Genomic DNA, 11901 nt, shown 5'->3' on the forward strand with positions numbered 1-11901 from the left:
CAGATCTTATTTATGGATTAAACATGTCTCTCAAACAGATGATGGTTCTACGCACCGTTTCAAGTGCAGCATCAGGATCTCAGGAGGTTTATCTAAACTTGTGAGGACTGCCGTGTCTCTTCTCAGTCCACAACCTGAGCAGAGCATCTGCTCGGGTCCCGTCAGGATCGTCTCCTCAAAGAACAGAGACAAACAATCCTGAACAAACAGAGGGAACAACATGAGGCTCCACATCACTGGATCACAGAACTGACACTGTAATATGAGGAACGCTGCAGCTCTTTGAGGCGTTCACTGTTCTACAACCTGAATGGAGCACTTCGTGGTGTCTTTTGGAATGGGCAGCGACAGAATGGTGAAGCTCTGGCTGTTCTGGGCCCGGTGCTCACAGCGCATGCAGAGGGTCATGTAGCTCAGCTGGCCCTCAAACAGGTGTGACACCACAGTGGACTCGGTGGTCCAGTTCCTGTTCTGTTCTTTTCTGGCCTGTCGTTTCATGTTGGACTTCATCTGGCGCTTCATAACCTGAAACACACAATTATTGTTTTCTTTTAGGAGAGAAAATGGTAAGCAAACCTCATTTTAGCAAAAAGTCTTTTTTTTTCATTGCAACAAAAACATGATTTATGTTCTGACCATTTGTTTAATATTAAAGATAATGGAAAAAAAAAATAATAATTCAGCTTCAGACTCTAGAAAAGAAATAAAAGTTTCATAAGAAATAGCAGAACCGCTGTTCTGAATCCTACAGTCAGCAGATTTATTGTTGCTGGTTGATGCTGTCAAGATCTGGAATACGGAAGGTTTTATTCTGTCCCAGCAGGACGGGACCTGGACTCATTTGTTTTAAACAGCACCGAACAATTATTCAGTAACAAAAGATCTTCATGCAAAGATCATCCACATTAATAAAGATGGACAAAGAGTCCCTACCTCCACCTGTTAAAAAAAAAAAAAAAAAAAAAATAGACAGAATTTCTTTAAATTTTTTGGACCCAGAGTCTGCTCACTCAGGACTGTTCCCTCCACGTGTAAGTCCCGCCTCCACTCCCTGTCAATCACAGTGACACTGCACTTCCTTTAATCCTCAAATAACAAAATAAAACTAAACGTTTGGATAAAATCTGAACACCCAGCAGCTAAATATGAGCTACAAGATTCAAGAATCATCATCACCTGGAAATATTATATGAACTGTAGTTTATTTTTGTGGTTTTTAAAATCTGCGCCACTAATTTAATTTAGTTTTTAGCAGCTGTTTTGCTACTTGTAGCATTTAGCTGGTCTTTTGTTGGTTTTAGTATTTAGCTAGTGTTTTATTTTTAGCTTTGAGCTACAGTTTAGCAAATTTTAGCTTATAGCTAACATTGTGCTATTTAAATTTTATCGACTGTTTATCTCATTTAAGCTTTTATCTTTTTTTTTTATCTGTTTTACCAGTCATTACGTGTGGCTGGTCTTTTGCGGTTTTTAGTTTTTAGCTACTTTTTATGTTTAGCTTTTATATTGTTTTGCTAATTTTAACTTTTGTTTTGTTGGATATACCGTAGCTTTTAGCTGCTTTTTTGCTGGTTGTAGTATTTTGCTAAGTATTTTATTTTTAGAATTAAGCTGTTGTTTTGCTTCTTTGGGCTTATAGTCATTTTTTCCTTTTTATCTGTTGAAGCCATTGAAGCGTTTAGCTTCTACTTTGCTCATTTTAGCTTATAGTCACAGTTTTGCAAAAATGTGCTTTTAGTTAGCTTTTTTCCTTCCCTTTTTTTTTTTTTTTTAAATAATAGCTTTCAGCTACTGTTTTGCAAATATTAGCTATAGCTACAGTGTTACTAGTTTTTGGATTTTAACTAGTGTTTTGTTGGTTTCAGCTTATTATAGCTTTTAGCTTTTGCTTAGCTTGAACATATTCCAGGGTTCATGCTGTCTTTTTACAGGTTTTTTTTTTTAGTTTGCTGGATATAAACAGAGCTAAACTTTAGCTTATGTTGACTAAAACTCTCTTCTCCTCAGACATGATGTTTGTAGACTAGCCGAAGGCGTGGCCACCTTCCTGAAGTCGTCATGCAGCAGGTTGAGCAGGTGCAGCAGCAGCTCATGGGCGTCTTGCTGACTGTAGTTGTTGAATTGGGGCAGGACGGCGCTCAGAACGGACCGGGCCTCCACCGCTGCACAGATGGAGCTGCTGCCCAGCCACATCTTCTCCAGCAGGCGAAGGAACACCACGGCCACCCGGCACTTACACCTGCAGGGACACAGAGGGCCGAATCAGCAAGAGGACGTGTGAATTGGCCAGAAGTAGGTAAAGAACCATTTTGAAGTACTTTGTCAGTTCTGTGCGAACGTCCGGGTTCATGAGATGTTCCACCAGGGGAACCGTGGAACTGAGACACTGCAGAACAGCGTTCAGGTAGCAGGAATTCCCCGAGTTGTCCAGTCCACAGACACCGGGTCGGTTCCAGCCGGGCCAGAGGCCGAATCCTGACCTCCTGCTGGTTTTCATTTCATCCATCGGCTGATTGCAGCTGTTGATGTTGGACCTGCAGCAAAAACTGCATTATTGACCAGAACCAGAAGGAATAAAGACTGTTTTTATCTGCAAAGCTGAAGACAAAAACAATTTGTTAAAAAAAAAAAAAAAGGTTTCAAAGCTCAGAGTGATTAAAGTCATCATCAGAGGAACAAAGGCTAAAATTAGCAGCACTAGCTAAAAGCTAAAAAGAACAAAACACTAGCTAAAAGATGCAACAAAGTAGCTTACAGGAGAAAAAAACTAGCTAAGGCAAAATAACACAATGATAGCTATAAGCAAGAAACAAATGTAGAAACATATAGCTAAAAGAAGTAAAACACTAGCTAAAATAATCAATAAAGTAGCTGAAAAGAGATAAAAACTTTGTTATGAAGCTAAATAACAAATAGCTACGTAAAACAACAAAACACTATCTCAAAAAACAAAATTAGCTATAAGCCAGAAGCCAAAATATCAAAATATATCTAAAAGGAACAAAACACAAACTAAAAGAAAAACTAGTTAAAAAGGAAAAGTAGCTAAAGATCAACTAAAATATCATAGCACTGGCTCAAAGCTAATCAGGTCTCTCTTGTAAATGAGTCCTCGAGGCTCAATGGGATTTACCTGTCTAAATAAAGGTTGAATGAAAAAAAAAGCTAAAAGTAGCAAAAGCTCAAAGTAGCAAAAGATGGCTAAATGGATAAAAACACTTGTTATAAGGTAACTAACAAAAGGCTAGGTAAAACAGCAAAACACTAGCTAAATTAGCAAAATGTTAGCTAGATGCGACAGAAGCTAAATATAGCTTAAAGGTGAAAAACACTAAGTAAAAATGCTGAACTGTAGTTAAATGTAGCAAAGGCTAGCTGAAAACAACAAAACACTATCTTAAAGTAGCATAAGATAGCTAAATGGATTAAAACCCTTGCCATGAGAAAAAAGGAGCAAAAAGCAACAAAACACTGGCTAAAATAACAAAATGTTAGCAAGACGCTAAAATAGCAAAATATAACCAAAAGGTAAAAGTAGCAAAAAGCTAGCTAAAACTGTAAAACACTAGCTAAAATAGTTAAATGTTAACTAGAAGCTACGCAGCCGTCTCCTGAAAGAGCTGAACGTTTTGATTTATAAACAGCTGAAACAGCGAAAGTCTGCAGAGCTGGACAGAAACTAAAAACAAAAAGACGGTGACTCAGTGAGCTGTTTAATTAAAGATTGATGATGAGAGCGAGTCGTTTCTGAGTTTCATTAAAACCTGTCCATTTGTTCATGAGATATTTTGCTGACAGACATAGACACACAGATCTGTGGAAAAACATGATCGCCCGCCCTCACGTTCAGCTGTTTTCACAGAAACTCTGATCAAACGATAAACTTCTTGTTTTATTTCAGTAAAGTTGAATCAAACCTCGGATTAAACAGGTTCGGTAAACTGGTCTCCTGGTACGAGCAGCTGTTGAGTCGAGCCAGAACCGGGACCCCGGTGCTGCCGTGGTCCACAGACAGCTGAGAGACCAGAGTCCTGGTGAACTCTACCAGCTGGACCCTCCTCCCTGATCCCCGACTCTGCAGCGAGTGGAGCACATACGTGTTGATGCAGACCATGTGCAGCGCCGCCCAAAGTCCTGGAAGAAACACATCTGACCCGGGTCCTTTCGGGCCTGGCAGCAGAACCAGAGCAGGTCCAGTCCATCCCTGAAGATGGGCTCTGAGTTCAGAGTCCTCAGATGTTGGGTGGTCCTGGTTTTGTGTTGCAGGTGGAGACGATGGACCGGCAGCTTCTCCTTTCACAGCTGGATCAAAGTGAATGTTGAGTCCTGGTCCAGAGAGGGCGTTTTGGACCCTGCAAGTAGAACCATCCAGCTGGACCACAAGGTTCTGACTGCAGAAAGGTCCCACCAAGTGTTTGACCATCTGCTCAACTACAGGTCTGGTCCTCTGTTTCTGGAGCTGTTCGGGTCGGTACAGGAACATGTTACAGATGAACCCAGAACTCGGGTCGCAGAGCAGTACCAACTGGACCGAGCAGAGACCGTCCTGGTGGGCCAGGGTGTATTTCTTCACAGCCAGGTCCTGACCCGGTCTGTGAAGATTCCGGTATTGTTGGCATAAATGGCTGCAGAATGCAGACAGAGCTTCCAGCTTGTCTTCGTCCTCCAGCCGGGTCAGAGACAGGAGACGGGTCTGGATGCTGTTCCTCCTCAGGACCCCCTGCCATATGTCCAGGTTCTGGATCTGCTCAGAACCGGACCTGCAGTCCTCTCCCAGAGACAACCCGCTCTGCAGAACCACAGAAAACCACATCAGAGCCTCGTTGTAGGCCTCATCAGAGAGATGGGTGCTCCTGTCTCTGCTCAGTGACGGTCTACGAGGTCCAGGAGACCTCCGGATCAACTCCAGAACTGCCTCTTTATCCAGAACCTCCAGGAGAAGTTCTCTGGCTGTGTGGTAGACCTGGTAAGTGGGGACGGTCTGAACCTTTGTGAGGGACTTCACCTTTTTTGACCTGAAGATGTTTGGTAAGCAGAGATTCTCCTTCTGTGGGTCTCCATGGACCTGCTCCACCACATGGAAGTCCTCTGGAGTCCAGTTGGACTCCTTCACGGTCAGAACTCTGGCCCTCATGTCCTCCTCTCAGAACCAGACTGTTGGAGCAGACAAAGAGTTGCTGGTTGGGCTTGTCAGAGCCGAGTGTTCCTCCCTCAGACTCTCGGGAGGTTCTGGAGTGAAGCGTCTTCAGTAACCAGACAACGGTCCTGACGACGGACAAACACGACACGTTTGTCTCCAAGCAACCCTCAAGACAGGACCTGCGTCCTCCTGACGTCACTCCACAACGTGTAGGAACCTTCAGAGGATCTGCAGGAAACCAAACCTTCAGGTTCTGAAGAACTCCCCTGTGGGTCAGAGGAAACTTCACCTCTGAGTTTGTAACATCCTCCAGAGTGGCACTCAGCCCTCATGGTTCTGGAGAAGTTCTGGTCTCTTCTTATTTTCATCACTGGGGGTTCTGCTCAGCTCTCTGAAGGTCCTCCACAGCGTTTCAGTCAGGTTGAGGTTCTGGACTCTGACTGGACCATTGCGGCACCTTGGTTCTGTTCATTTTGACCCGTTCTGTTGTAGGTCAACTGCTGTGTTTGGGATCATGGTTCTGTTGGACCCAGTTTGGTCCAAGCTTCAGCTGTTGGACTCCAGAACCCTTTGGTCTACAGAGGAGTTCCTGGTCCACTTACAGGAGCCCAAACCATCAGCCTCCACCACCGTGCTGACAGCTGGGAGGAGCTGTTTGCTGCAGTGCATTTTGGGTAAACATCTGTCCTCTGGTTGTACTTGCTCTGGTCTGGTTCTGGTCCAGAAGTCTTGTGGTTCCTTCGGATGAAACTTTCCAAGCCTAAGTCGAGCTGCCATGTTGTTTTTAGAAAGAAGAGGCCATGACCTTTGACCTGCTAACTTAGGCCTGTAGAAACACTGCACGGTCTGACCTTCAGGGTGAATCAGCTGTCTGAAATGTGACTCATCTTCCTCTCTGTAGAACGATGAACGCTTCGTTCTGAATCAGTTTGAAGAAACTTGAAACTGTCTTCAGTCATAAATTCAAAGCTTCAAATCAAAATGAAGCTTTCACATTTTTCATGAACGAGACTTCGGAGGAAGAAGCACGACTGAATCTTTGTAAATCATTTAGAAGAAGACGACCTGTGAAACTACACCTCGGTTCTGCAGGAACGTCTCCCACCAGTTATAGTCCGTTAAACATTTCAAGGTTTGAAACGTTAACTCGTAGCGTCTGGTTCTGTCTGCCCGAGGCTGGATGAGCCGGAACCTTCTCATCAGGAGGTGGAGCTGGTTGGCCTTCGGGTCAGAGCTACAGAACGTCAGATCGGTTCTTCTTGGGAACCCATTTTGTTGTTGTGAACCTAATGTCATTTGGCTCTGCTCGGAGGGAACATGTTTGGAAACAAATAAAATAAAAGTCAGAGTTTCAGTTTCAGCTGAAGCGTTTATTTTCTGTTTTCCTCCCGTTTCTCATCCAGACGAGATCATTTCCTGAAAACACGACGACTTTCACAAAAACAAATTAAGATTAAAACGAGCATTTCTTGAAGAATGCACATCTTGGATCTGTGAGCCCTCAGGATATCTGTTGAAGATGACTCTCAGTTACTACCACAACAGAGTTTCGCTCAATAGCTGCACTGAAATGTAGCCATTTTTGTAGTTTGTTAGGTTCTCTTAGCTTTGGCGGCCGTCTCAAAGTTTTAGACTCCGGAGTCAACTGTGGCTGTTAGCCAAAGATTACTTTGAGAGTTTCGTAAAAATTTACAGAGTGGTCCATGAGATATTTTGCTAACACACAGAGTGACATTTACACAATTGCCCGCTTCCCTTTCTGCTGCTGTATGATTTATTTATTAATATTTCTCTATTTCTGAGCTTTTGTAGCTTTATTTTGTTATTATCATGTGTGGAAGTCCATCCATCCGTTATCTTTACCCACTTCTTCCTTTTCAGGTCGCGGGGGTCACTGGTACCCATATCCAGCAGTCACTGTGGGGGACACCCTGGACAGGACTCCAGTCCATCACAGGGACACATAGAGACAAACGAGACAAACAACCATTCACTCTCACTCACCTAGAGCCAATTCAGAGTTCCCAATCAGCCTAACATGCATGTTTTTGGTTTGTGGGAGGAAACCGGAGTACCCGGGGAAAACCCACGCATGCACGGAGAGAACATGCAAACTCCACCCAGAAAGGCCCCTGGACTGGGATTTGAACCAGGGTAACCTGTTCGCTGAGAGGCAGCAGCTCTACCAACTGTGCCACCGTGCTGACTGTGTGAAAGTCCAAATGTTAACTCTGTTGTTGAAAGTCAAAGTTTCAGTCGCTGCATGAGACTCGCGCACATTTCTTCATTAAAGCAGCACCCTGAGCCTCGCAGATGGAGTCTGGGTGTTTTTTCTCAGTGAATATCTTCTGTTTCCTGCAGGACGTCGCCATCGCTCCCCGCCTCCCCCCTCCTGCCTCCGGGGGTGGCAGCTTCTCATACTTACCTCAAGGGACACGCTGTTGCATAAATCAGATCTGCCTCCAGACTCAAATATGAGGATCTGTTCGAGTCAAAGGCCATCTATTCTCCTCTGAGTTTTAATTTATAACCTGAGAACATATTCATTTACTCAAACAAACCTGAAGGGTCAAGCACCCCCCACCCCACCCCACCCCCACATCACGTACACAACGCACGGTAAACGCGCACGGATAAAGATGTGATCTCCTGTAGGAGTGTGATGTAACACATGTAGGCAGAGCAACGCTCCACCAAAGTCTTAAAACAAAACCGTTCTTCGAATCCACTCCTCCAGCAACAGAAGGTTCTGTTCGTGCAGCTGAAGACTGCAAACTCATTGTGGATTTCATTGAAGTTTCATTTGCCTGTAAAATAAAAACAAAATGGCTCTGTACTTGGACCAAAGTTATTTATTTTATATGTGAATGACTTAGTGAATGTATCAGGACTCCTCAAATGTGTCCTTTTTGCAGATGACACCACATTTTTTTGTTTGGGTAAAGATGTAAAACGGATGTTGGAATTGGTGAAGACAGAATTTGATAAAATACAAACTTGGTTTAAACTTAATAAATTATCATTAAATTTAGATAAAACTAAATACATGATATTTAGTAACAAAAAGAGAACTGTTGATGATCCATTTAAAATTGAGGGTGTTGAGATTTGTAGAGTTAATGAGATGAAATTTTTGGGTGTAATCATTGATGAACAGCTAACATGGAAAAATCACATAAATTCTGTAAGAACAAAAATATCTAAATCTATTGCAGTACTATACAAAGTCAGGGAATTATTAAATGATAAAGCTCTGTACATGTTGTATAACACAATCATTGTTCCACATTTAATCTATTGCATTGATGTTTGGGGGAAAGCATGTAAAACATTTACAAAACCTATTTTTATTTTACAGAAAAGAGCTGTAAGAATTATCACCAGAAAGCATTACAGTCACCCATCAAGCACATTATTTTATCAACTGAAGTTATTGAAGTTCCATGATTTGGTAGATTATAGTATGTTATCAGTTATGTATAGGGCTCAAAATAACATATTACCATCAAATATCCAAAGAAATTTTGTTAAAAGACAAAGTTGTTATAATCTTAAGGGGATAGAAATATTTGTCAAACCAAAATTCAGAACTAGTCTGAAGGGAAGGTCTAGCTCAATCCAAGGAGTTGGATTGTGGAATGGTCTAGACGTGAAAAATGTCAAGTCAATGTGTACATTTAAGAAAAAGATCAAAACTGAATTGTTAAAAAAGTATATATGAAGTAGCTTAGTGTGTGTTTTGTATTAGAATTAGAAAAATTAGAAAGCTATTCATTTTGTTCTGTTACTTGAAAATTATTATGTCTGAAATAATTGTTTGAAAAAAAGGGGCAGATATAATAAGATTTTTTTCTTCTTTCTGCTGCCTTTCATTTTAAATTTTTGTATCTTTTTTTATATATATTGTTATGGAATTGCTTTGTACTTTTTTAAAATGAATAAACTATATACCGTACCATACCATACCAAATAAAAACAAAATCATTCTAACTGCTCATTTGCTCTGAAGGCTAAAATAATTTTGTTTAAATTTGCATGAGGATTAAATGTAGTCAAAAAAACATGAATTTATCTCTTGATGTGACTTTATTTGAATGAGGAACTTTGATTTATTGTGATTTTATCATTTTAGAGGCTGAAGAAAGAAAACTTTTGTTTTGTGAGATGTACTAATAAACTGCAGAAGAAATGTAAAATCCAACAAAGTTCTCTGTAAATAAAATAAATATAATAAATATACTTTAGTGAAAGAGTAACATATTGTTTACATTCCACTTTCTTTTGTTGTACCATATTTTTATAACTTGTATTAATACAATTTTATTAAGTTTATATATTTCTGCCCAAAAGGACACATCTGGATCTTCTTACAAGGTCACCTTGTCCTGTTAGATGTGGAGTCCCACAAGGCTCTATTCTTAGTCCAGCATGTATTTTCTTTACATGCTCTCCCATTTGGGTTAGATAATAATAAATGTGAAATTTGTTAACCTGTTAATTCTCTTCAAAAATAATTTTTTTTAAAGTGTCTTGATGATTTAGAACAGGACTATTCAACTAAACTGCTCAGGGGGTCACAGGTCCTGAGAGCCACCAGCTAAGGGGGCGAATGTCCACCAATTAAAATCATTATGTAAATAAACCAAGTATTAAATTATTCTTTTACATTTTAAATTTGTTTATTTTCTTGCATTGAATCATAAATGCAATAAACAGAACCCGAAAGTGTAAATCAAAGAAATTATATTTCAAGATTTATTTCCTTACAATAAAAGTAGAAAACTTCTAACGTGAAACAATATTAAAAACAAAAATAGCACTATGCCTCCTATTTAACACAGATATTATTCTGACATCTCTGACTTGACAAATCAACGCTTTTCAAAATAAAACACATTTTGACCGTTTTTGATGTTCCCTGAATGAGCGACATGATGCTGTTCCTGGGGGGTCCATTCAGAACCAGTTCTGCTCAGACCAGTTCTGCCTCAAACGTGTCATAAATCACATGTGAAGAGTCCACGTCCCGCTCTGAGCTTTGAGCGGAACCAAAAGAGGCGGAGCAGAACTCAGCTGGGCTGACAGCGAGCGCGATGCGTGTCGTTTCCTTCGTGTTGTTTACTAAAATGAATTAATCCATCCTGGTTAACGATTTTTAAACTAACTAAAAAGCTGCTGCGCGTCATCAATATTCCCCCAGTAATAAATCTGTTGTTGTTTAATCCGGCTCGCGGGCGATCAATCACACACTGATGTGATCAGATTATCTGAACTCGCTGCTCACCAGGAAAGAAAGAGCGCACAGCCTTTCACTCGTCCATCTATCCATCCATCCATTATCTTTACCCGCTTATTCCATTTTGGGTCACGGGGGTCGCCAGTGCCCATGTCCAGCAATCACTGTGCGAGGGGCGGGGTACACCCTGGACAGGTCGCAAGTCCATCACAGGGACACATAGAGACAAACGAGACAAACAACCATTCACTCTCTCATTCACACCTAGGGACAATTTAGAGTTACCAATCAGCTTAACATGCATGTTTTTGGTCTGTGGGAGGAAACCGGAGCACCCGGAGAAAACCCACACATGCACGGAGAGAACATGCAAACTCCACCCAGAAAGGCCCCCGGACCGGGGTTTGAACCAAGGACCTGCTCGCTGAAAGGCAGCAGCTCTACCAGTTGCGCCACCATGCTGCCGCCTTTCACTCGTGTTTCTGACTATTTAATTCTTATAAATAAACATTATTAACACCAAAATATGGATATTTGAAGCTGCAGATTGAAGCAAAGGTGTCTCTGTTGAACTTTGAACAGCAGGAGACCACACGGTGCAGCTAAATGACCATAAAGACAACGTAAATGGTAAATGGGCTGTAGCGCCTTTCTATCTTATCGAGATACTCAAAGTGCTTTACAACACAATCTGTGTCCTCAATTACCCATTCATACAGCACTCTTTTATTTTTGCACAAAGAATAATCAGAGCTTTATCACATTCATACACCGATGGGACACACATCGGAGGCAATGAGGGGTTCAGTGTCTTGCCCAGGGACACTTCAGCATGTGACTGCTGGTGGAATCAAACCCCAGCTCTCGCATTAGAGGACGACTGCTCTAACCACTCAGCCACAGCCGCCCCAACATGGACTCCTCCAGTAGCTGGTTGTTCATTATGGCTCCCCAGCGTCAGACTGTGTCCATATTCAGAGCCGAGCCATGGACAGAACTAAAGTTAGAACACAAAGTGGTGTCAGAAATAGACCGGAGACCTCAGAGGCCTGCACTTTAAATGTTACACAGCGTCCTGACATCAACCAGCAGATCACCTCCAGGCAGCAGCGGGGAGGCTGCTTCTACATTTACAGGTTCTGCTTTTCTCTAAACAACCCCACCCCCACAGAGGAACAAACAAGTTTACGTCTACCCGGTAATATTCTGGGCTGCAACCTGTGACCAACAACCATCAGCTCCTGATGAGGCCTCAGCTGTGGAGCTGCTGAGGGACACCGTCGTTTGTTTCCTGATTTAATGGAAACCGTCCTGAGAGCTTTTTAATATTCAGCCGTCAGAACTGCATGTTCTGTCTGCATGAAGAGGAGCCGCTCCTCATCATTTATTTCACAGCGACGTGTAATTCAAGCTGCAGACTCTCCAACACAGAACAGCCTGAATAAAACCGACAAATGAAAACGTTCTGCTGTGACATGCAGCTCAGACATGATTCTTTCTGCTGCGGTGTGACGGGAAATTTATA

The sequence above is a fragment of the Nematolebias whitei genome, chromosome 2, assembly GCF_014905685.2.
Source record: "Nematolebias whitei isolate Nwh7 chromosome 2, NemWhi1, whole genome shotgun sequence".
Taxonomy (NCBI): domain Eukaryota; kingdom Metazoa; phylum Chordata; class Actinopteri; order Cyprinodontiformes; family Rivulidae; genus Nematolebias; species Nematolebias whitei.